Raw genomic sequence first — 27,512 nt, 5'->3', positions numbered from 1 at the left:
ACATGAGAGTCCAGTAACAGCCAGAATCAACAGATGTCAGAAGTAAAACCTCCAATCAAGGGGATCGTTGTAAGGAAGGCCCACAGTCTACAGAAGGACCTCAGACGTAATAAGGCAAGTTGATTTTTGTTTGTTCACACGTGAGTAACTCAATAACAACTGGCTGAGAGTTAGAAGTCTATATTGACTCAGTGAACGGGTTACTGTATTATGCTGAAGTTATATGGTACAGAAGATCCACAAGTTAATGCCAGTTCTTGCATCTCAGCAACTAGAATAGTGTCCCCATCATGATGTTCCAAGTTCTCAGCAAGTTTATTCACTGACTGACTCCATGATTAAATACCTGGAGTAAACATCTGTCTGAAACCCAGGGTGCTCCATTTCTGGCATTGAGAGGTGATGAGACAAAGTCAGATCTACCAGGACAATGAACAGCACAGACCATGTGGGTCCTGAACTCTTACAACTCAAGTTTCTAAAATCACTGACTTTATCAGCCTCACATTCAATCTCTGGGATTTCATATAACAGCCACTTAGTAATGTTTACATACTGAACTTTATTTCCAATGGCCCAGAGACAACATTAATTAATGTAAGTAAAATATACAGTCAAATCTGTCTATCTATCAGGGCTCCACAGACTATCACAAAGAATGAACACCTCTGCTGGAGGTGCCTTTGAGGGGCTGCTTCTGTGCTCCCGAGGTGATTAACACTCTACCTTTTATAAGCAATAGTGCAAACAGGAAGGTCCATGTCCTCCAATGAGGGTTAATGATGCCTCTTGTCTGATTTTTGTAATGTCTTCCATGCCACTGTCAGAGAGAAGCCCTCACCTTGAAGCTTTTCTCGAGTGTTATGGGAGTTCTGGGGGTTTGTTTTTGTTTTTTTGTTTGTTTGTTTGTTTTCTTTGGGTTTTTTTTTTCAGCAACAAATGACAGAATTGAGGGACTGGAGTGATGGCTCAGTGGTTAGGGTGAGGTAAGGGCACTGGGTCTTGCAGAAGACCTGGACTCAGTTCACAGCACCCATATGGCAGCCCATAACTGTGCATAATTCCAGTTCCAGGGAATTGATGCCATCTTCTGGGTTCTGCAGGCAGTGCACACATAAGGTACCTACAGAGAAGCAGGCAAAAATCCATAGGGACAAAAATAAACAAATATTTTTAAATAGAGTCTAAGTTTTTAAAAATACGTATTTCAAATATGATGGCAGCATTTCTAAACAGATGACCCTATTGCTAATCTGTACTTTGTCTCCCGGTTTTCTACTTCCTCCAAAATCTGTTTTTATTTTTTTTTTTTCTTTTTTGAGCAGGCTGGTCCCCTGTCATTGTGACAAGAGGGCCAGCAAACACCCCGGAGTATCAGAAATGTCCCCATCTTGAGGATCACTAGAAGGCAAGCCTATCCTAATGAAGGCCTCTTTTGTTCATCATGTGGTATGAAGGTGTCTGCACTGGGAGGAATGATGAACTCCACAGGGACTCTCAACAGGAAACTCCAGCCGGATCTTCTGGGCATTCCTTTTGGGTGTCATAAGACGTACATTTGATGCTGTTTTATTATCATTCGGTTGCTCGTTGTTTGTTCTTTTACCATTGCCTGGTACACATTAAATAAACTCGCTTGACATTGAAAGAACAGCTGTATGTCAGAGATAATTCTCCATACAGGGAACCATGTCAAACCTCTTAAGTCTCTGGGAGGTTTGACATGTAGACACATAGGATGGTCTTTATATTCATTCGCTAGTCTCAAAATAATCAGTGACCGTGAGTTTAACTAGTCACTTTTCATCAGCTGGAAGAATCGATGGTATGCATTCTTTCTTGTAGTGTTAGCGTGTGTGAGCGGTGTGGTTATAACTCTTACAGTCTCACACAAAAGACGTGCTATAGCTCTCTACAACAACGTCACATTGCTAAACAACATTTTTGTAAATACTAAATTAAAAAAATTTTTTTTCTATTCTCTTTGTACTTTGCCACTATTCTGCAGAGATCAAGTACTCGGGCAGACTCGATTGCTAACATGTTTTCATGAGTGGGGTTCTATTGGGATGTCTTGCCTTTTCAAAACTGGACTGAAAAATCTGTTGGAATTCTCATTCTTACCCTATTTGGTTAGTCAGTCGTTCCCAGCTCACATCCCAAGCCATAAGAATCACACTAAATGGTAGAGAGTTAACAGGAATATAGTTATATATCTATGTGGGTGTTTTTCAAACTTTTGATTCATGTTAGGAAATCTGAAGATTGCTTCATCAGATTTTCATAAAAAGCAAATAATTCTGCCAAAATCACAGCATTGTGATATAAATATGAGTATTGACAACTTGAGGGAGACTGCCGAGCATCAATCTAATTGACGACTTCTCTTCTTGGCGTGGTGATCAATGACCATTGGGTGCCCTAAGAGCGGGCTGCAGGGAGGGTTGGACAGTGGAAAAAGCTAATAGTCAAACAATCAAATGTAGTGTGAATTTATAGAGATGAACCATCATGCTTAACTGCACCTAACCCCCCAACATGTGAAATATTCTGAGCTGCTGAGACACATGAACGAAGACTGGTCTAATTATAGAGCTGACTTTGAACCTAACCAGACAGTGACAGAGATGGTGACAAAGACGAGAGAGTGTGCTGAGGGAGTGTGAGAGAAACATATGGGCACATTAGATCCACACATAAGAAAATAGCCCAGGATGGTGGTCCATGCCTATGGTCCTAGCACTTGAGAAGCAGAGGCAGAAGAACAGCCATAAGTTCAAGGCCAGCTTGACTATATAATGAGTTTCAGGCCACCCTGAATTATATAATGTAAGACTGTCTCAATAAAAATAAATAAATAGTAAGTGAATTAATAAATAATAAATGTAAGAAACCACAAAGTTGGACCAGCAAACATTTACTCCAAATTAATAGCAAAAATAGTGTCTGATTTCCTTTTTTAATACTGTATTAAGAATTCTTTAGAAAAAATGAAAATAACAGATATAGATATGCTATTATCTCTATATATAGATACATAAATAGGTAGGTAGATATAGATATATAAATATATAGGTAGAGATATATAAGAACAAGAACTGCATAGACATTTATTATAACAACTCATTCATGTGATTATCGAGGTGCAAGACTCCCATAATGCTCTGTCTCTAAGCTGGAGAACGAAGGAATCCAGATTACAACTCAGTCTTCGTCTAAAGGCCTAAGAGCCAGCAGAGCTAATGGGGTATCTGCCTCAGCCTGTGGTCCTGTGCTGGAGCTTTCAGAGTCTAAGGCCTGAGAGCCTAGAGTGCCAATGTCTGGGACCAGGAAGAGAATGCCTCACTTCAGTGGCAGAAAGCAAATATACCTCAGTCTTTTTTGTTCTACTCGATAGACTAGAGGGTACCTGTCATATCAGAAATAATGAATCTTTATTGACTATATTGATTCCAGAATTAACCTCCCAGAAATAGTGTCTCTCCACCTAGCTAGACACCCTTTAACACAGCCAAGCTGATACATAAGTGAACCATACCAATCAGGTGCTCGTCTCCTCCAAGAATGATGACCTGTGTTGTACTTTGATAATTCAGACCACATTGAGCATGCAGAGGGTGAGATGAACAGTCAGAGAAAGAAGTTTTGATTGCATCCATCCTGGCTAGACACTGCTTAGTTCAGTAAGTTCTTATTAGTGTCTATCCTGCATCTAATGTGTGCTTGGTATCTCAAAATAAAAAAAAAAAAAAAAAAAAAAAAAAAGCATCAAAGTTGTTGGCCATGGAATTTGTACTCTCAAGGGAAAGAACTATTCACAAAACAAACGTCAACAAAATACAGGCAATCTCAGGATCACAGAGGTAAACAGATAAGCAGCAGGCCATAAAAGGAGAAGGGATCTCAAGCAGGGCTTTGAAGGGTGAATAAGAGTTCAAAGATGAAATGTGAAGGCATTTACAGATGGATGGAGTGTTGGGTGAGAAAATCCATGGACAGTAACAGCAGGCACAGGACACAAGCAGGGGGTTTGTTTTAGTCGTGGATACATAAGCACTGAGATGCAACCAGTCTCAAATTGTGTGCCCGAGAACACGTGTGTGTGTGTGTGTGTGTGTGTGTGTGTGTGTGTGTGTGTGTGTGTGTGTGTAACTAAGAAGAGTGCTTGCCTTCAGACAGAGAACCTTGTGTGTTTGTGTATGTGTGTGTGTATTTGTGTGTGTGTGAGAGAGAGAGAGAGAGAGAGAGAGAGAGAGAGAGAGAGAGAGAGAGACTAAGATGTTTGCCTTCAAACAGAGAACCTGAGTTCAATCACTAGAGATTGCTAAGCAAAACTACCAGGCAGAGTAGTGTGAGTTTTCATCCCTGCACTGGTAAAGTGAAGACAGAAGGATTCTCGGGGCTCACAGGCCAGCCGACCTCTCCTTCATGTACATGTGCATATGTATGCACACACACACACACACACACACACACACACTTAAACACACATGCAAAAACAAAAACACTTATTTTAATAATAATAATAATAAAAAAGCCCACAAAACACAACAAAGATCCTGATCCTGAGCCAGCAGTGTCAGATGAACTTTCTGGAAGTGAGTGCAGGGAAGTCTGGGTAGAAAGTGTGTGAGTACAGATGCACAGGAACTGGTAGGACCCTCCCGCCTGGGAACAAGTCTCAGACCCATATCAGTGCAATGATCACTAAAGCAGAAACCACTTGCTTTCCATAAAATGGGGAGATATTGCAGAGCAACTCATGTTAAAACCAAATCTGAGAAACCCAACATAACATTATAAAGTTTGGGGCCTGTCAGAGAAGAAAGTGATTGTTTTCTGTCCCTCAGCGGATAGGCCACTTAGAGGCCCCATGACACACAGTATTGCCTAACACTAAGTCAGTCATGAGTACTCGCTAAGTAAATGGAAGAACAGTAGCTGCCCTCAGATCCCTGCCCTTGTGTCGTAGTATTTGCAAATCATGCTTGCTAATTTTTCTCTTTTATTAGGAAACGGTTAACTTAAAATACTGTAAAGTAATCAAACTGAGTTTGTTTAAATTTTTTTCTATAAGTCAGACTTTTATTTAGTCATGTTGCCCTCTACCCCAATTAATCCAAATCAGCGGGCTTTTACGGTAATTGGGAGTTCTGCACACTTGCCATTTTCTCTGACCCTCCGCGCGCCTGAGGTGACACGTGGAACCTTGCCCAGTGCGGTTACCTTTCGTTTCTCCTCTGCTCTTCCCACACACAATAGAAGTTTACATTGCCAAGTTCAACCCATCTCCACAAACGTCCCCTCTTGTCTTTGACATCTATATTCAAAGTCTTTCCCTTTCCTAACAAACTTTGCCGAACAAATCTTTAAAGAGAAATGGAGCGAGCACCTTCTAGTCCTCGTCTTTATCCGTTCAAACACTAACTGCAAAGCTGAAGACCTGTGCAGCCTCTGGCACGCCTTGTTCAACCAAACACAGAAAAACCTGCCCTTCCTTAGCTTCCCTACCACACCCAAACCGCCAGTCCTAACCTCCGCTGGTCCACACTGATGTAAGGGACCACCTCTCTGTATTTCCTGTCTCTAAAGTTGGCTTCTTAAACTTTATCCATCCATGATCTCTTTTTAGTCCTGAGAAGCTTTTATGTGACCACAAATACACTGGTAATTAATATAGGAATAGAATCAAACATTTGCTTATAATAGAGCAGAGATAAATTTATTTTAAGATAATTAATTGGTATACACTATATGTATATGTATATATACATATACATATATATGTATATATACATATATATAATTTACAATTTATTAAAAGTGAAGGTGAATGTGCATAGTAACAAGATGGATATTCTTGTTTGTCTAAATCCAATACGATGTACAAATACTGACTCAATATAGAAGTCATGAGCTATGACAATAGGAAAAAGGCTTCTGGCTAAATATGGAGATCATATGTGACAACAGGCAAAGGGCTTCTGATTGGGCACTGGTCAAAAGTCAGCTCTACAGCAAACATGTAACAAGTCCGAGGTGTTGCTGTCAGAACGCATCAACTATACAAATGTATAATAATGGGGGCTGGGCAAGTTGTTCAGCAATGAGGAGCACTGGGTGCTCCTTAAGGGGACCTGGCTCTATTTCCCCACACCCGTATGGCACCCCATACCTTCCTCTGGTCTCCACGGGGACTGCGCACATGGGGTTGACATGTATGCTGGCCGTCAAAACACTCATAGACACAAAATAGAAAACTTCTTAAAAGATGTTAAAGGTGTGGTCACTGGACTGTGACATGGTAAGAAACCATGGGAGAATAGTGTTGAACGCCTTTGTTTCTCCTATTTAGACGAGATATTTCTGTAAGGGCAGAAAACTTTGTGTGAACACTCAGAACACTGGCGTTCATAGTGTTGTGTTTGAGTTGGGTGTCCAGGGTTCGCTCCCCAGCAGTGTGTGGTGTGATGGTGGACCCAGAGCAAAGTGCTGTGTGCCGAGCAAAGTGCTGTGTGCTGAGCAAAGTGCTGTGTGCCGAGCAAAGTGCTGTGTGCCGAGAACCAAGACTGTAAGGAGCCCCAGGATGCCTTCTGCCAGCAACACCTCGGACTCCATACATGTGTGCTTTAGAACTGACTTTTGACCACTGCCCAGTCAGAAGCTTTTACTATTGCTACATTTCATGGCCTCCATATCGAGTCAGGAAACACCACATGGGGGTCACAACCCACAATTCACAAATCCATCTTGAACTCATAAGGTTGTTTTTTTCTTATCTCTCTAAAGAGTAAATTTGACTAGCTGGTTTCTCTGAATAGTTCCAAAACCACTCAGAGATTTGGTGTTCTTTGTTGTTGTTGTTGTTTTCGAGACAGGGTTTCTCTGTGTAGCCTTGGCTATCCTGGAACTCATTCTGTAGACCAGGCTGGCCTCGAACTCAGAAATCCGCCTGTCTCTGCCTCCTAAGTGCTGGGATTATAAGCGTGCGCCACCACTGCCCGGTGAGATTTGGTATTCTTTACAAGCCTAAATATAAACCCGTTCTCATGGTCCGAATGGCCTTTTATCATGTGGTCCCAAATCCCTTTTCGGATATGATCCCAGTTCTTTTCTTCTGTATGTACTTGCCCTCTACCTGGAATTCTCTTCAAGCAGCAAGCCCACAGACATCCCCACATTGAACACAGGAAGGGGGATGTCTATAGTAAGTAGAAGCATGGGCTTCTGAGTGTTGAAACATACCTGTGAGTCCAAGGGATCTCCACCTGCCTTCCAGCTCTGGCCCCTCCTTGCTATGGAACAGGGGGCCTTAATGTTTTCTGTATAAAGAAAGATAATTTTTTAAGGTACACTGTCCCAGGTTTAAATGATGGCATTGCTGAGGTCACTGACACATTCTTACAGCACAGCCACCCATCTGTAAATAGTGGTTTAGGTGGCATCTGCTTTGAAACATTTCCTTCCACTCAGTCAACATCTCCCTCTGTACATTGTAACTGGCATAGCCTGCTCCCAGCGCTCAAAGAATGCTATGTGTGTACTTCTGTAACTTGTCCGTCATGGTAGGAAGCTTATTTCTCTGATACAAATCCAGTGAACCAAGCTTTTAGCGCTGTCCTCACTTTTCAAAGCCCTTCCATATATGCACATCTCATTTCATTTAAGGCTAGGAAGCTCCAACATGGAGCAGTGACTGTCACCCCTAAAGCATTGAGCAGCAAACTGAAGCCAAAGAAGTTGGGAAAACTTACACAGTGTCACCGGGAACCAGAGTGTGGAACCAGGAAACCTTCCTTGAAATACACTCAATTCACCATGGTAGAGCCTGTGGACATGGGATCATTGAACCTCCCCCCCACCCCTTCTCTTCTCTCCCCCCCCATGGTCTCTTGTGCTCTTTTATTTTGGGAACCACTTAAAGATTAGTTTATCCACAAGCCCCCAACGTCACTCTTAGAACTCCAGGTCTGAGCAGTCACTGAATCTCAATGCATGCTGAAGATCAGAGCATGGAAGTTGCCATCTCCATCCCCTCCATTCCCCATCCTCCATCCCCTGCTCCCCGCCCTCCATTCCCATCTTGCAATCTGTGAACTCAGCTTCCCTTGTTCAAGGGAAGCACAAGTAAGAAGCTTCATTCCAGGAAATGCGACCCCATGTCCCACCTATTCTGCAAAGGAAGCTGTGGGAAGGCATTTCTGCAGATTGGGAAATCACTTCAAGAGGCACAGACAACACCACCACGTCAGTATTCTGGCCCTGTGTATGTGAAAGGGCTCCTATAGTGTTTACATTATAATTGGCATGCTAGTTCCAAAGGAAAATCCTTTTGCTAGTAGAGACCTCACCAAGTTTTTTTTTTTAGAAATTCTGGAGGAAGTACACATTACCGTTCAAGTTGAGAACAACCTCTGCCCCCCACCCCACCATCCAAAAAAAGTAAAAACCTACACAGAAAGCCATGGAAGAGGACTCTTAACAATTGTAATGAAGACGCTAAAGAGTGGATCTCCACAATAGATGGCTCTTATGGAGGTGTGGGTGGGGCAGGACTCACTTCTCTCTAAGGGGCTGGCCATGCTTCAGGGAGTATATGGGCAACACAAATTAGACTTTTTTTTTTTTTTTTACCTTTTTTGGGGAGAGGGCTCCATAAGGGTGGAGGGTTGACCTTGGAGGACTAGGAATTAAGGGTGATCAGGGTATAACATGAAATTCCTAAACAACCAATAAAATATTATGTTTTAAAAGTAACCGTTTTAAACACTTTATGGGAAACGGTATATTTGCAACACATTATGTTTTGATCAGGGTGTAACATGAAATTCCTAAACAACCAATAAAACATTATGTTTTTAAAAGTAACCTTTTTAACACTTTATGGGAAACAGTATACGTGCAACACGTTATGTTTTTGCAAACTAGCACCACAGCACACTTGCACAAGGAGGTGGCATCATCCAGACAAACCCCAGACACACATTCCGGCATCCGGCACTGCTACCTGTCCACTTACATGGATGAAGTAGGTTAAAATGAAACTGCTTGGTTGCTTCGTACAGTTTAAGTCACACGAACCTGAGCATTGTGGGTAAAATGTATATCCATTATTATTATCGTTCAGTAAATGTCTAATTCGAGGCACAATGGCTCTGTACCACCCACACTCTGCCTGGGTCAGAGGTCATCTCAGCAGCACGCACACGTGCAGGGCATCTTATGAACTATATGATGTGGGCAGGTCATTAATAAAAACTGAAAAAGCAAAAGAGGCCCATAATTAGCTCCTAAGGTAACTTTGAACGTAACATTTTCACCTCGGACGCAACACCATTAGACCAAATGACTGCGGTGTAGTTGCTAATGCAGGCTGAGCGGCATTCGACTGTAGTTAAACCTTGGCAAATGGATAGGCACTCAAACAGCAATGTGTTGTGATTCATGGAACCAAAGGGCAGAGACGAATCAATAGAGGTAGTTGGTATTACATTAAAAAATGATAATGAACAACTGTAACAATATCACCAAGGTTACCTTGAGAAGAGCCGGGCGGGGGTTAAAGCCATCACTGAAAACAGGGTCGATGGGTCAGGCTTGAATTGAAAGCTCATTAATTTGGGTTTTTAAGCGGATTTAGGGAAAAGTAAAATGAAGGAAATAGGTAATCACTGGGAGAAAATTATTTCTCAAGGTATAACGTAAGGATCTGGTACACGCAACCCGAGATGGGACTGCTCCACTGGAGAAAGACTAAGTAGGACTCAGTGTGCTGGCACACTGTAAGCGCTGAGGGAGCACAGATTTCAGGCTGTTACCGTTGGAATCCATGTTACTGCTGCAGTGGAAAATGCCTTCTCAAGTCTTCTGTATTTGAATTTTCACAGATGGTGGAACTGCTTTGAGAAACTTGTATTGTGTGGAGCTTCATTGGAGGACGTTGGTCACTGGACGTGGACCTTGATTGTATATAAATCTACTCTGCTTCCTGTTCTGTGGAGATGAGAGGTGGCCAGGGATCTCGAGGTACCTACCTACCTACCACCATGTAGGCTTACGGTTGCTTATATCCCTTTGAACCATGAGTCAAATAAATCCTTTCTTTCTTAGGTTGTTTTTCTTGATGTTTGCACACACACACACACACACACACACACACATAATCAATGTGCAGTTACTTTTAAAATTTTTGAAAACATGTATTAGTCCAATGACTCCGGAATAAGGATGTAAGTTAGCCTTGCCATTTTCTTATTTTAACTGTACTTGATAAGCTATCTTTAAACAAATTTATTCTGTAGGCAAGGGTACCATCTTCACTTCAACCCCACCCCGAGTCTGCTTAGATGCTAAATTATCATAAAGAATGCAAGTTATCAACAATCTCCCTCACTGTTGCTTTGGACAGAAGGTGTTGATGTAGCCATAAAATTCGGCTCAGTACAAGAGGAGATACCTTTCAAATGTCTTCCATGATAAAAGTTTATAATCCCAGAACTGGATGAAGCTTGTAAGATTATCTCCTCTAGTCATTTTCTTTAATGTTCTTCCTTTGACATATTAGTGAAGTGAAATTCATCTACTTGCTTTTCATATTGACTGTCTTAAGTACTCTTCAAATATTATGTCAACACTGACAAATTTTGTGTACTGGCCAAAACAACATCCAAGTAGTCGAAAGAGTTCTATAAATGTTATGAATCTAGATGATCATCCAAGAAACATCCACGGCCAAACGCGACAAGGCTTCTCACCACGGTCACAGAACCAAGACAGATAGGATTCGTTTTGTGTCCCTTCATCAAATAGAGACTCTTTCTGAATTACTGTCCTCTGTACAACTCAGTATAAACAGAAGTTCTTTCAGTAGAGTTTCACATTAAGATAGAAGAAACAGGCATTTTGTTACAGAATGCTGACCCACTCAGGGAAACCTGGGTACACAGTTTGCTTAGGCTATACAGACTGCTTCGACTCTCTGATCAAAAGTGCAGATCCATTCACCTAGGCAATCATGAGAACACAAAAGGCTGAATGCTGTTTCAGGGGCTGAGGAGGCTGTAGCCATGATGGACCCATGACCCTAGGACGAGACGGTACAATTAAAATAAAAACCTTCTCTTCAAAATCAAAAGACTGAGGTTTGAAATGTGTGCTTCTCCCCTCATGGTCCCCCCCAGTTTCCTTCATTTACTAAAATACAAATGATGACTGTGAGCATTCTGGTCAAGGTTTGATGTGTGATATCCTGGAGGGGTAGCCTCTGTGAGAACCAGTCTTGTCCTGGACAGGCAGCCTTTGTGCTTTTCTTGTACTGTACAACCATAACCTTGATGAAATTTGGAAAAACAAGAGCAGGAGCTGGAGAAAAGTTGGATTCACAAATTCTGCTGTACACGAGGTCTTTATCAGCTTTGACTTTAACTAGGCTACTTAAATACATTAACTTGTCTAGGCAGAGGATAGTTTCAAGAGTTTACCAAACTCTTGTGTTGTCTTGAATCTCACTGTAAATAAACAAATGCTTCCTGAGTTTCTGAGTTTTCTAAGCAAATTTTGCATAGTTGTAAGTTTGCATTCATACCCAGTAGGGTTGAGTGTATCTTCTATATCTCACGAATCCATGCATCTCCAAAGAAAGGACATTCCAAATGCATTCCACCTACACCTGTTAGAATATTCGATGAGCAGAAGAGGTATCTACCCAATCTCTGAACTCCTAGGCCCATGTTCTAGCAGTAAATTAACTCCTTTGTGGAGGCATTTACTTTAACATCAACCGACAGCTTTCTGTTGAGGGAACCAGGGACAAATGTTACACTTAAAATGCATCCAAGCTAAACAGTTTCTGGTAATAAAGTCTCAACAAAAGTATTTTAAAGCAGTTCTTTATGAGCTAGAGAGATAGCTCCGTGGTTAAGAGCATACACTACTTTCTCAGAGACCCCAAAGCAAATTCCCAACAACCATGTCAAGTGCAGCAGTCTGTGATTTCAGCTCAGGGGACTGGGCGCCCTCTTCTGGCCTCTCTGAGCATTACACTCATGTGCACATACCCATACACAGACATATAGGTAAATGAAAAATAAAATAAACATAAATCTTGGGACTGGAGAGATAGCTCTGCAGTTAAGAGCACAGGACACAAGTTCAATTCACAGTACCCACATGACAGCGCACAGCCATCTATAACTCCAGTTCTAGGGGATTTGAAGCCCTCTTTGGCTCTCTATGGGTAGCAGGCACACGCCTGGTGAACAGACACTCATGCAAGCAAAACATCCATGTATATAAAAATAAATTACATAAATAAATTAGAGTAAATCTTTAAAAAAACATCTTTGTATGTATTTCATTTCACCATGTATTAAAGATGAAAAATTTGCATGTTGGTGAGACAGTTGTGCTTGAAGTCTTTTACAGAAAAACTAATTTAATGGTGTACATGCTGAGAGATTACAAGCAGAAAATATTGAGTTTTCTGTAATCAAACCACTGTGTCTACAAAATCAGGAAACTTCCCATGTACATCATCACTGAGACCAGTTGCTTCAGACAACAACATTCCCTGGGGTTGCATGAGGAGGCAGAATGCACACTACAGAGAAAGTAAAGAAGGGGTTAGCAGAACTGAGGCTGCAGAGACTCTCCACAAAGGTAAGCCTCTCCAGAAGCACCTCAGATTCAGTACATCTCAATTACTTTCTATTCACTGACCATTCAGAAACCTTCTTATCTTACTATGCTGAGGAACATGAGGTCATTTTCTGTGTCTAAAGTACTCTCAGCATATCCACACCTCACACTCCACTCCCCTCCCCACCTCCTGCAACCCCCCTCTTCACCTCACACCCTGCTTCTATCTCCAGCTCATAACCCTCCCCTCCCCTCTTCCCCTTTACCCCCTTCCCATTTGTCCCTAGATTCCTTTTATTATACTAGATGGTTTTACCAGTTTCATGTTATCTCTGTATATTATTTTAGATATTTACACAAAATCTGGGACCTGTAAATACGAGAAAACATGGTAGGTGTCCTTCTGAGATTGACTTAATCTGCTTAATACTTTAGCTCTGGATACATAAGGTTTCCTGTAACTCACATAATTTAATTTTTCTTTAGGGCTGAAAAAGCCTCAACTGTGTGTATTCAGTGCATTTTCTTTATCCATTTCTGTGTGGATGGATGCCTAGGTCAGTTTCATAGCTCAGATATTGTGACAAGTGCTGTAGTAAATATTGATGTACAAGTGTTTCTGTGATGTGTTCACCTGGAGGCTTCTGGGTAAATGCCCAGATGTGATATGGCTGGTCACATGGCATATCTAGTTGTAGGATTTCAATGGGCCTCCATTCTGACTCCCCTCAGGACTGGCCTGCTTCACATGGCCACCTGCAGGGCTCCCTCTGTCCACATCTTCACTAGCGTTTGTTGTTATCTCTTTACAAAGTGTTACAGACTCCACACTGAGTTATAGACCCAATTGGGGTCATGACCCACGGTTTATAAAGCAACATAGCCGCTGAAGCATTAAGATAGAGTGTAGACTGTGACAGGGTTGGGGGTTAGTTAGAGCCTTGTTAGGGTTTTACTGCTGTGAACAGACACCGTGATCAAGGCAAGTCTAATAAAGGACAACATTTAACTGGGGCTGGCTTACAGGTTCAGAGGTTCAGTCCATTATCATCAAGGTGGGAACATGGGACATTCAGACAGGCATGGTACAGGAGGAACTGAGAGTTCTACATCTTCATCTGAAGGCTGCTAGCAGAATACTCACTTCCAGGCTCACACCTACAGTGACACACCTACTCCAACAGGGTCACATCTTCTACTAGTGTCATGTCCTGGGCCACCAAGCATATACAAACCATCATAAAGGCTGTGGCCCACGGGAGTCAAGGGAGGGCCTATGCATATAGAGCCTGGTGAGTCAGGACTGGGCTTCGGAGGCAGGGAAGAACCATGCCTAGCTAAGTCAGTCAGAAGGGAAGTGTGGCAGGAATCAGTCCCATCCCCCACCAAAATGAGGAGGCAGATTAAGCAAGCCTGCTAGGTGCTCAGCTGAGGAGTCTGAGTGTGTGAATGGCAAATTCATCTAAGAGACCAGCCAGACACACCTCAGTTTACCACGGTTAGCAGTATGCCTTTGACTCAGTCACACAGCTTCTTGGGGAATTTGTTTTTCTCACCCGAAAAAAAAAGGAAAAACTGAATCCAGTTTAATTTGTTTTTATTTGTCTGTTTGTTTTCAAATAATTTCATTGTCATATGCCAAGAATGACCAAGACAAATGGAAAGTTAAGATTTTTCCACTTTGCAGTAGCAGGATGAATGGATGTCAGTGTGTAGAGACGTGTGTGTGGTTTCTGCACTATATGTTCAGCTTATCTCTAGGTAAAGTAAACCATCGGCTCTGTGGTTTGGACTTGGGCCCTTTGTTTCATCGGCACATGAGGAACAGCCCGGCTTCCAGAAATCTCACCTACTCCCTTCCAAATAATGATCAAAATGTGTTTGCAGGCCCATTTATAATTTGCATAGGATATTTTTTCTGTTATAATTTAGAAAAGAGGAGGAAAAACTTCACAAATTATTGCTCAGTCATTAACACAGCCAGGTACCACTTCAGCAGTTTATAGTCAATCAGCCGATTCAAATCATCTAGTCAGTTACCTTGTGGTTTTCCAATTTTGCAGTCATATCAGTTGGAGATGTAAGTAATTAATACATCTAAATTATCAGCCCTTGTGGGGTTCTAGTGAGCCTCACGGAAGTTCTAATTCTGATTGACAGTCATAAGATTTAACTTTTCTTTCTGAAACTTGATAGCTCAGAAATGTTTTATTGAAATGAAGAGGGTTGCTTATCAGTTGCATTCGTGGCTTAAGCAAGCACAGGAAACCTGGTGACGACGTGGTTATGAATGTATTCAGTCTTTATGGTCTCCCCTTGATGGAAAAATAAAACCAGACAACCCACGCCAGAAAGACTGCTGTGATTTGCAGCAGGAGAGGTTGGGAAAAGCATGTGAAGGAAAGCAGTGTTAAGAATCAAAAAGGAAGAGGTGGAGAGTTGGGAGTGGGAGAGAGAAAAGAAACAACAAAGCAGAAATGTTAAAAGCAAATTAACAGAAGGTAAGTGCTGATCTCCGCCTTCTTACCAAGTGCCTATAGGTAAAATCCGGTGTTCTCCACCTGCCCTCACTCTGCTTCAACTCAGATCTTGCCCTCTAACTCTGTCCTTTCTAAACTGGAGAACAAAGTTCAAAGGTCAAAGGTGAACAGACCTGACACTAAAGGTCAAAGGTGAACAGATCTGACACTATCTTGCAATATTTTTCACCCCTTCTCCACCTTTCAGTTACAGTTTTAAAATGGTTGAGGTGAAACCAAGCATGTTCAGGTCTTTTGGTTTTCCCCCATTGTCTCTGCATTCTAGAACATTCTTCTGTGACATCCTTTCTGCCTTGTTTTCTTTTCTTGGGCTTGCTGCCAACCTTTCCAATGAAGACTTGTTTAAAATCCCTGTCTTTCTAAAGACTGTCATCACAACTGTGGTCTAAATATAGATGCTATACCATAAGTCCTTTATCTCAGAAATGTCACCAACCCTCTGTTTTATTTAATTTCACCACCTTCCGTCTTGATTTATATTGAATTATCAGTGGATGAAATTCAAGCCCAGCTTGGCCTATTTCAAATGGCTGTGTGACTGTGTTCACGTGACCTCTACACTGCTTGGCTGGGTTCTAATTCCCCCAGACTTCTAAATCAGAGTCATCCTGTTTTTTTTGTTTTTTTTTTTTTTCCAGAAGTTATAGCTTATGCCAAGGCCTACATGGAGCATGCTCCTGGAAACTGCTCTCTCCACAGCTCTGAGGTGATTGATATGAAAATGAAAGCTTCCATCCTCAACCAACTCTCTAGGTTAACCTGAGACGTTTACATAAGCTTCATCCAGGCGTTCTTTCTGTTCTCTACAGGACTTGTTCCCAGCTAATAGCTTTACGGGAGAACCAGTCCCACAGTTCTACTGGCCTTTGCTGGTTACTGGTGTTCTCAAGGAATTATTCAAAGAGAAGTTACCAACAGGACAGAGACAGAAAATTTACCCTCTGCTAATCTGTGTCAGCCAACTGGTTTAGGAGCTTAGGACTGGTCCCATAGGTATCTGGCTGACCTTGAGCTGCTCGCCACCCCCCTTCTCTGTCCCCAGCTATGTCTCTGGCAAATGGTTATTGTCTAGAGCAGTGGTTCTCAACCCTCCTACTTCTGTGACCCTTTATTATAGCTCCTCATGTTGTGGTGACCCCCAAAACAAACTTATTTTTATCGATAATTCATATCTGTTGTGAATCATAATGTAAATATCTGCTTTAGGATGATCTTAGGAGACCCTTGTGAAAGGGTCATTCAACCATTCAAAAGGTCTAAAATACACAAAATGAAAACAGACTAAACAAATAAATAAATAAACCTCTCCCTAAACTAAACACCAAGAAAACAACCCAATTCAAAATTTTGACTTTTTTTTTAAACGTCTAGCATCATTACCCATCAGGGAAATGCAAATTAAAACTACTTTGAGATTTCATCTTCCCCAAGTCAGAATGACTAAGATTTAAAAAAAAAATGATAGCAGAAGCTGGTATGGATGTGAGGAAGGAGGAACACTTACTCACTGTTGGTGGGAGTGACAACTGGTGTAGCCACTGTGTAAATCAGTGTGGAGGCTCCTCAGAAGCTAGAAATAGACCTACCATATGATCCAGCCAGAGTGCTCCTGAGCTACGTAAGACTTTATTCCTACTACAGAGACACTGGCTCACCCAGCCTCACCGTGCTCTATTCACAACAGCCAGAAAATGGGGACAGCCAGGCTGTCCACCGATTGATGAATGGACAATAGTAATATGTTACACAGCATAATGGAACATCTCTCAGATGTAAGAAGGGGACACTTTGTGAATTTGTAGGTAAACGGGTGGTGTTAGAAAAAAAAAACATTCGAAGTAAAGTAACCCAGACCCCAAAAGACAAACATCCCATGTTCTCTCTTATATGTGGGTGCTTGCTTCAATCCTTGTATATGTGCGTCTAAATCGTAGTACCTACGGAAGACAGGAGACTAGGAAGACGGAGTGGGTAGGGGAGCAAGGAGAAAAAAAACTCAAATGAAGAGGGCACTCAAGGTGGACAGGAAATAATGGAACGCAGGGTTGAGGTCGGCGGGGTGTGGGATTGCAGAGTTGGGGACATGGGAGGGATAAAGAACACGGGACTTTGGAAATGTCGCATGGAAACCTACTCCTCTAGAGGCTTCCTAAGATACATGCATGAACACATATGACAGGAATGTAAATGGAGTTGTCCCACAACAGGGGGACAGTGCATCTCCAGGTACTAGCAAATTAGGGGCCCGTGTGGTGTACGGGTTCTTATGGGTTCTTGTGGTGTACACCGTGTGGTGTACGCTGGCAGGGTTCTTAAGTTTGGAAAGTAAAGAATTTTCGTTTCTTGGCCAGATCTCACCTTCTGTCTTTCTGTTCTCTCCTTCTTTCAACTTCAGCAGCAGCAGCAGCAGCAGCAAGCTCCTCAGTATCAAAGGGTGTTGAGCAAATGGTCTCTCTTCTACTGTTCCCACTATACCAGACTACACATTTCAGTATATCTAAGGGAGTTAGCTAAGGGGGAAGGAAACAGAGACCTGGGGAAGGAAACCAGTAAGAACTCACTAGTTAAAGGAAGAAAGAGGAAGGGGCAGGAAGGAGGAGATGGGGCGTTTCAGGCTCCGGTATTGTGTTAAAATTGTTCCCTCTCTTTCTTACGGATGGAATGGCTCTTTAAAAGCACACTCATTCTAAAATAGTCTGTCCTCTGCTGTCAGATTTCTTACTGACACCAGTCAGTCATCTGTCTTCTGATCTGGGAGTTATTCCAGAGGGATCTGGACTCATCAGATAAATCATAGGACATCTTGTTATGTTTTAATTTCAGATTAACAGAAAATGTTTGGTTGGTATAAGTAATGTTTGGGAAAAAACTTATATATTTTTTTCAAACTCTATTGGTTGCTTGTCTTTAGAGTTAACTGGGCATGTTGTATTTTTATTCCGTATATCCAGAAACACTGATCTGGCAATCTGGGGGGTTGGGACATCCCAGCTCAACACAGACAGTTACAGAATCCATACTAGCTCTGGTAGCTTTCCTTTATATAAGTCCAGCTTCTACTGGGCCATTTATCAGGGTTTGGGATATTCTATGATAAATATGTCTTAACGCTGTTTAGCCCAAGGACAGCCATTGTTAGCATTAAGCTTTGAAGCTGGAGGCGCCACATGCCCCCACCCTACATGCAGGATACCTGGGAAAGGCAAGCCACAGATGGTCAAAGTACCTGTGAACAGAGAGCTAGGAATTTTGCCTGATTCTCTCTCCAATGGAGTCCTAACAAGAACTGTGATGGTGCCACAGAAGGGAACCCCAACCACGCCTTCATCAAGTCCTGTGCCTCCATATATCGACCCTATTTCCTCAGAAGCCTGTGCCTGCTGGCCCACACCAACAAGGAGGTAACGTAGCAGGATTGGCTGGAGCCCACACTCTTGGGATCTACTCCCATAGCAAGCAGGCATGGTGGACAGAGGACAGCGTCTGAATGTTGCAAAATTCTAATGCCAGACAAAGACAATGCTTCTTCTCCTTGCCAAAGTTCCTAGTGTCAATAATGGAGACTGGAGCCCTAAAAGGAGAAGGGGATACCATTGAGCAGGGAGGGCAAGGCAGAGTGGGGTGTGGCTGCAGCCAGTGGCCAGTCCCAGGTCTGTGGAGGACTGTGCATGCTGTAGAGCATCCTCGGTGTTGTCTTAGCATGACAGTGAGGGCAGGAGTAGCTCGGGGTCCAAGGGTGGAGCAGCAGGCACTAACTGTTCTCTTCAGTATCATGAAGATGTCTGCTCCATCATGGCCTGACTCCCACTTTCAAGGCAGGTATAAGCTTTTATCTTGTGAAGCAACCTTACCAGGCCTTTGTAAACTGGGCATGCTTGCATAGTTGAGCATGAACTCAAAATGCTTCCTAGATCAGGACTTCTGGAAAATTCTTCTACAGCCAATCCCTTCCTAGAAAAATGTATGCATGAGTCCAGGCATGCAAGTAGATAAGGTGGGTTAAAAATCAAACACTCACTTATAAAAACATCCTGATTTTATTTTAAAATAGTTCCTTGGCCTATACATAATTTGCCATTTGTAATAGATAAAGCCAAATTTGCATACCAATGTGATGGTCCCACTTTTCTGTCTAGCTCGATACAATCCAAACTTATGTACTGGTTAAGGGTGGTAGAAAAATTCTGAAAGCCTCTGTCTTCTATAACCAAACCATTATGCTTCTATATCTGCAGAAATCTGTGTGTACAATGAAACTCAGTAATTCATGACATACAGTGGTCTCGAATCTGAGTTGAGGGTCTGGGGTAGCACACATTGGTACAGGCAATGCAAACTACCCATGTTGTCTGCTTAGAACCACGGCAGGGAGGAGGCCACATGGTTCAGCACCGGAGGAGGTCATGTGATTCAGCACAGGTAATCCTGGCCAGAAACACCTTGGATTCACTGCACATTTGAGTATCAATTAATCATTGACCATTGCTCATTCAAAAACCTTTTGCTGTTGTCAAAACTTTTACCAGCTCCACATTCCATCCTACAAACCCGGTAAGAAGTTTCATCCTAGATGATTAATTCTTCAATCTCAGCCCTATCTAAGTCCTGTTCCCTAAGCCTCCTCACAGCCTGGATCACCAGCTTGGGGCTCCTAAACTCCCACTTTCCAGAACATGCTCTGCCGCTTATACAGCGTTGTCCACAGCCTATCAGGTTGCCTTCTTAGCCTCAGTTTCTCAACTATAAACAAAAGTACTGCCGCTACCATTAGTGAAACATACATGGATAAGTTTAACATGTATCAACAATAACAACACAAGGGGCTAGCGGTGTATCACTTATCACAGTGTGCTCATTAGCAGGCATGAAGCCCTGGGTTTAATCCCCAAGCCTGTACTACCGGAACATGAAAGATGGAGACAGGAAGATCACAAATCCAAGGGAAGCTTCAGCTGCATCAAGGGCTTGAGGACAACCTGGGTGTGCTACATGAGACTCTGTCTCAAACACAAGCATGCCCACACGTACACACACACACACACACACACACACACTTGCCTTTCAACACCCCTTAATAAGCTCTCCTTTCCTAAATACCAGTGACTTCCAGTAGTTTCCAAGACAATGATCAATGCCAACAGCTTCCAGTCCTAAAAATATTTACCAAAGGCACAACAAGGAGGCTCTCAAAGAAACCCACCCACCAGAGGTGAGAGAGTAGGAGGCCTGGCTGCCACTCTGTAAGATGTCCCTGTGGCTGCCATATTTGCCTTTGACCAATGATTTTACGTGTGTGACGTCACATCCTAATGGCAATGTTTTCTTAAAATAAAGAAAACTAACGTTCTATTTACCTATGTTTTGTTAAACTTTGGCTCTAAAAAAATTTTTGGGGGGAAGGGATGTAGTTTAGTAGTTAGTTCTTGTCCAACTTGCAGGAAGCCCTGAGTTCCATGTCTCATCCAGCATAATCTGGGAATGGTTCTGCATGTCTATAATCCCAACATTCAGGAAGTAGAGGCAGGAGGGTAAGAAGTTCAAGGTCATCCTCAGCTACATAGCAAGTCTGAGGCAACCCTGGGATGCATGAGAGCCTATCTTAAAAGACAAAAAAAAAAAACTCTTTAAATTATATTTCTGATCTTTGCTTTTCTCTTTCTGTATTTTCTGTATTTTCTTTTCCTGTATTTTTAAAATTTTTCTTCTTTTTTAAAAAGCTAAAAACTAATTTTCATAAAAGTGTAACAATATCTTCTGCTTTTCAAGTGCAGTTATCATTACTTGTTTAATAGATCAAGTGCTACTCTTGAATTCTTATATATTCTTTTTTAATGTGTACATATAAGTGCCTGCTTGTATGAATGAATGCCTTCAGGGACTTTCGTGTACCATGTGTGCACCTGATGCCTGCAGAGGACAGAGGAAGACCCCGTAGATGCAGTCAGTCTTGAACCTCCCAACATGGGTGCTGGAAACTGAACCTGTGTCCTCTGTAAGAGCAAGAAGTGTTCTAACTACTGATCCATCCCTCCAGCCAGTACAGTCTTTGTTATTTCACCTGAAATTTTCTCAGTGTTGTTATTTTTCACTGTGTTGCTTTACATTGTCATATATTCTTTCTTTTTCTGTTTTTAATTCCCAGGGTTCTCCATCCTCTGCTCAAAGTTTGATTATATATACTTTTCATGATTCTACTCACCTGGATTTTTTTAAAGCATTAGAAAAACTAGGTGAAGCTTTCTTTTTCTCCTCCTCCTCCTTCTCCTTCTCCTCCTCCTCCTCCTCCTCCTCCTCCTCCTCCTCCTCCTCCTCCTCCTCCTCCTCCTTCTCCTTCTCCTCCTCCTCCTTCTTTTCCTTCATCTTCTTTATGACTATTATAATTATGATGATGATTATCTTTTTCTTCTTCTAATTCTTCTAATTACTATTATTATTAACTATTATTTGCTGCAGCTTTTTTTCTTATTATTATTCTAATAATTCTTCTTTCCCCCTCCCCTCCTCCTCTCCCTCTTCTTCCTCCTCCTCCTCCTCCTCCTCCTCCTCCTCCTCCTCCTCCTCCTCCTCCTCCTCCTCCTCCTTCTTCTTCTTCTTCTTCTTCTTCTTCTTCTTCTTCTTCTTCTTCTTCTTCTTCATTTCCAGGTAAAGGAACAGGAGGACCTTTCTGAGCCCCTCATTAACTTTTATTACTATTCCCTCCAGAGTTCAACTTCAGATTTTAAACATTCAAAGAAGTAGACTAATGGCCCCACAAGCTAAATTCTTCCAGGTGACAAATCTTCCCCGGGGCCATGAAGCTTGCTTCCCATGAGATGACCTATCTATTATTCAGGACCCCTGGATAGATCTCCACCAAGGGACAAAACCTGTAACTGCTGACATCAGTGACTTTTCCTTTCAGGAAACACAGATCAAAACCTTTGCCAGCAGAAACTGACATGTCCGGCCTGTAGAATGACTGCACCCAGGGGGATAAATAACAAGTCAGTGATCAGCAGCTTAAATCTAAGTTTCTCTGATTAACTGAAGGATCTGGCCTTCTGGCATAGGGTCACTAGAAACTGCTAAAGAGCAGGACTTGAAGAGGGATGGAGGAGAATGGAGCACTGAGTCAGGTCTTTGATGACAGCTAACTCCAAGTTTCTCTCTGTTTTGGGGTGCCACTTGGCCCTCATCTACTGTTAGTCAGGACCAAACCATACCAAGCAGTCAGGGACATGCCCAGATTCAGACAACCGGCTTTGAACTTGTGGACTCATGTAATTACAACATGGTTATACAGGCAGCCAAGGGTCAAAGCACACAATCTCCCTGCTGTGTGTTTTTTACCTTGAATCTGAAAACACTTTCAACATGTGACTTAAACATTACAATCACTGTCTTAGCCCAGGAAGGAGGTGGTCTTTTTTTTTTTTTTAATTCTAAATTAATGTGAAGTTTTTCTGAGGCTACAAGGGACTTCATCCCTATAAGCTCTGGTATGAACTCCAAGAACCCTAGTGAAGGATATGGTGTGAGTACCAGGTCTATTCGGTGTTAAAACTTGAGTTTAAGTTTAAATCATCCAAAATGCCATGAACCTTCCAACACTACCCACTAAAAGAAGCTGTGTTGAAGGGTGTCCAGTTGAGCTACTAAATAACTTTATAGCATACTGCTTCCTGACAAGTATTGAAGATGATTACTTTGTATAACATGGAGATGTCTTCTAGTCCCTCTTCCTTATCACAGGGAATGATACAAGAACGATTTTATGAAACCAGAGATGGTCCTTAAGAAGACACTTGGTGGGAGGGGAAGCTGTTCCAGGGGTCAAGCATTTGCCACACAAGTGTACGGATCTGAATTGAGATTCCAGCACCCACATAAAGCCAGACACAGTCATTCACACCTGGAATTCCTGAGCTTTTACTGAGCGATGGGAGGTAGGGCCAGACAAATCCCTGTAGCTGAAGCACTAACTAGCCTGGTGTGTGTGTGACACAGCAAGTGACATTGTCTCAGACAAGACAGAAGGCAAGAACCAGCACATAAGATTGTCTTCTGTCATAGAATATGTGTGCTCACATTTATATGAACACAGGCAAAGACACAGAGAGGAGCAGAGACTGACAGATGAAGAAGAAGAAAAAGAGAGAAGGAAGGAGGAAGGAGGGAGGGAGGAAGAAAGAAGGACAGAAAGAGAAGACTTAGAAGTCTGTAAACTCCTTGTATCATGCCTTATTTTGATAACTGACACTATAAATTGCAGATGGTCTAGGAACTGTAAACATCAGGATACATTAATCCTATGATCTCAGTATCTGTAGAGCAAATCCTCCCATCAACAGGCGAACAGGATCTTTCCTGTATTCACTCATCTAGAACTGTGTCCCCCAAAGGCTAAGTTCTCACTCGCAGGACTTAGGAATGTGTTGTTATTGTTAAGATTTTTGAAAATTTAGTCAAATTAAAATGAAATCCTTAGTCCTGCCCCAAGAGGCATTGCAGGTGTAGCTGCTATGTCTCATGTGCGTCAGTAGGTGGCAGAGAGGAGAGAGTCCATGTCTGTGTTCAGTGAGTGTCTGACCTGTGAGTGTCTGAATGTTAGTAGCCTAATGTTCCCTGGAAAAAAGTGAGCCTAAGATGGCCCTCAGTCTGGTGTGAGGCAGGCCTGGGGAAACAGTCCATGCCCAAATGACCCTTGCTCAACTCGATAATGCATGAGCTGGGCATAGCACTCCTGAGATGACCCCAGACCAATGCCAGGGGGCCCAGACAGGGAACTAGCCTGAGATGACCACCAGGTTGGCACCATGCAGACCTGAGAGGTGGGCACACCCTGCCCACGATGACATCTGCCTGGTGCCATAATGGACAAGTGGAGCATAGTACTCCTGAGACCATTCCTGAAATGACCCCAGACACTCAGAAACCCCAGGTGCCCCTAAGAGGAGCAAGTAAGTGGTGGAGAAATAGAAGAGAAAGGGAAGCAGAAGGATGAGTACACAATGAAGAGAGGCAGAACTGGAGACTCCAGGTTACTGAGAAACAGTCCCTTGTGAGTACTCAGTGATGGCACCTGGGACCATGGTGGAGTCCTGACCTGTGCTGCCACCAGGGGCCACATTTGAGTCTGTGGCCCTGCAGCAGCAGGGATCTGTTACCACCAAAGTCAGGCTGGCTTCCCTGGTCGGGGATGCATCTCAGTCTCCAGCAGGAGCGTGGCTCTTGTGGGGTTTGCTGGTAAAAGCAGGAACAGGAACGCCAGTTCAGCTACCTCTCATGTCCAATATCCAGTGCAGGACCCGGTGGGTGGGCTGCAGGGAAGTCCTCCACGACGGCCACAAGACGGCAGGCCCCAATAACACAAGAAAGTTCGTGGGTTTCCAAAATGGCTTTATTGGCATGACAGGTGATAGTTGAATCTGGATGTGCACCCCCTCTTAAGCCAGGGGGGAGCTGACTTAAATACAGAGAAAGGAGGAGGAGGGTCACTTAATTATCTATGCCTTCTGGACTTTAGGTAACTCATTAATATGCAAATCTCTTGAGGCTGAAGCCTGTAGTCAGGCCCTCTACCTGTGGATGGTGACACAAACCTCTCTGGGAGGGGCTGCAATGTCCTATGTGACTGGAGGTGCTGGTTAATGGAGATCTATGCCATGTGTTAGGAGCATGGCTTCTGGGAGCGTGGCAGAATAACCGCCCATCCCTTGCAGAGTCTTCGGGCTACTTCCAGCCAGCACTTCTACCAAAACCCAAGACCCCTTTCTCGGCCCCACAACCCAGGGCTTTAAATTGGCCCAACCCAACATCTACCCTATTAATGAACTACTGAAGTGCATGAAAGGACAGGTCCTACAGATCCAAAGCACGGATCTCCATGACACAGGGCAACAGCAGGACATCTGAGAGGAGTCCTGTGAGGCTCCAGGACTGATAGTGTAGCAGAAGCCAGAAGCCATGGAGGAGCCAGGACTACTGACTCAGAGACACAGATCAAGCTGGCCCTGATGATTCCTTGAGTGGACTTCTGTACTCCAAAGCTGAAGACCTAGATATCTCTGTTGTCAAGACAGACTGTGTGGTCCTTTATTTCAACACCCCTAAATGATGAGTCCACCTGAGAGGAAAGAGAAGGAGGAGAGTTTATTCCTCACTGGGAACCAGCGTCTGTGAATAAACTGTTATAGATTTAATATTATCGACAACTGTATCAACTCCCTCTCACTCTGCCTGGAGAGCCACCATGTTCAGAACCTGCTTGGCTTTTGGCTTCAATTTGGGCCGAGCTGCAGCCAATTAGTAATAAGAGTAAGTCCGCATGTAGAGTTCATCCTTGCTGTAGCCGTCTGAAATATGCACCATTTCTCCTCACCTTGCAGATGAGGAGAGAGAGGGCTGGAAAAGCTTGGCGGGTATCTTGTCCCAGGTCACAACGCCAGTAGGTAGAGAACTCTGATTCAAACCAGATCTGTTTGGTGTTCAATCCCAGGCTCTTAGCCATAATACTTACTGATTTCACTTCACACTTCTTAGTCCGGCCATGTTTAACCTCTTCAAAATTTCTTTTCTGTTCATGGAGTATCTCTCTGCTTCAGACGGAGGGGTGAAGAGGATGCAAGAAATATGTTGTGAAGTGCTATTCTCCAACCATGGGACTCCTTGGAAAAGTAATAACAGAAACTCACACTCTTATTCTTATTCATACATGTTCTCTCTCTCTCTCTCTCTCTCTCTCTCTCTCTCTCTCTCTCTCTCTCTCTCTCTCTTGCTCTCGCTCTGTGTGTGTCTCCCTCCCTCCTTCACTCTCCCTCCCTCTTCTTCCCTCTTTCTTTTTTCCTCCCTCCCTCTTTCTCTGTCTCTCTCTGTGTGTCTCTGTCTCTCTCTCTCCTTCTTTCTGTCTCTCTCTGTCTCTCTCTCCTTCCTTCTCTTTTTCTCTCTCCCTCCCTTCCCTCTCTCTTTCTCTGTCTCTGTCCATCTCCTTCCCTCTCTGTCTCTCTGTCTCTCTCTGTCTCTCTGTCTCTCTGTCTCTGACTCTCTGTCTGTCTCTTTGTGTGTGTCTGTCTCTCTCTCCCTCCATCCCTCCCTCTGTCTCCCTCCTTCCCCTGCATTTCTCCTTTGAGGCGCACATAATAATCAAAAGTTAACAATGGTTGGAGTAGCAGCATAAACCCACTAACAGGTCTAAGGACCTGTGAACACCTCACAGAGAGGTCTAGGCAGCTGCCCCCAGACACAGTCTACTGCTCTGAGATGAAGATCATTCATCATTCGTAGACCAGGCTACATCACCTGCAGGGCAGAGAGGTTAGTGTGGCATGTAGCCATGCTGGAGTGTGCTATCATGACTTTTGATTGATTGATTGATTTGATTGATTGATTGATTTTGATTGAGGGAGCACAAAGTAGGGACTTGTTTGGAAATCTTTCACACTTACCCCGTTCACCATACCTTTGCAATACCAGCAGGTACTTCTGGCCCTAGGCACACACTATACGGAAACGTGTACTTCCTCTCCTTAGGATGCAAGGTCAGAAATGCTGAGGCTAACACAGTTCACCACAGCCAAACACTGGAAGCAGTAAATGTGCTTGAAGCCAACGAGATCACTGAGCAGTGTCAGGCCTGGTTAGTACTTGCTTGGGAGAGCGTTAATGTATAACCATGAAGTGGCTCTATTGAAGGGTTCCGGCTGAATCCAGATTCAACAGATTTTCTGCTTTGATCTGAAAGTAAGTCCTCAAGGCTTTGCTTGGGCTTTGCCTGCAGTTCCTGAAGATGGGTCGTGGCCCCCTCTCACCCACCGAACCCCCTCAGCTGGGGCCCCTACAAGCTGACAGGTCGGCAATGAGAGATTACCCACACACACTCATCCGTGCTGTAGATCACCAATGCTCGTCCCCTCCTGGGTTCCATAGAGAAATAAATCTCCTTTAATTCCCCAGATGATATTTGCTCTGTAAAATGAATTACTACATTTCCTGAGACGAGGGAAGCATGAGATATGCCTTTCAATAATTAAGATTGGTCTTTTCCAGTTAAGGAGGGTGAAGTGTGAAAAATGAAATCCAATCGAAGTATTTTTTTTTCAGGGACGAAGTGCTAAATATGAAAACTCCAGTGTTCTCGGGAAATCCTAGAAAAATTTGACTGCCACAAACATGGATGATGGAAATCAAACTCCTCTAAGGATAGGTCTACATGCATTTTTTAAAAAAGGAAAAGCTGAGCCTGGAACACCTCAAGGGAAGAGGATAAGATTGCAGTGCACTCCATCTCTAATGGTAGACGTTACTTTATGCACCTCCACGGACAAAAGGACTGGGATTATTGTTGTGCTAATCCACAAA

The 27,512-nt window shown here is 43.1% G+C and overlaps 1 non-coding gene across 1 annotated transcript; it reads left to right on the top strand.

Annotated features, from left to right (window-relative positions):
• The first annotated feature begins 23,644 nt into the window (after positions 1-23,644).
• LOC117715856 (small nucleolar RNA SNORA17) lies at positions 23,645-23,778 on the top strand. The gene has a single exon (XR_004607659.1). It is a non-coding gene; the product is annotated as a small nucleolar RNA SNORA17 (small nucleolar RNA).
• Positions 23,779-27,512: the final 3,734 nt, after the last annotated feature.

The sequence above is a fragment of the Arvicanthis niloticus genome, chromosome 9 (assembly GCF_011762505.2).
Source record: "Arvicanthis niloticus isolate mArvNil1 chromosome 9, mArvNil1.pat.X, whole genome shotgun sequence".
Taxonomy (NCBI): Eukaryota; Metazoa; Chordata; class Mammalia; order Rodentia; family Muridae; genus Arvicanthis; species Arvicanthis niloticus.
This window is presented reverse-complemented; position numbering and strand designations above follow the sequence as displayed.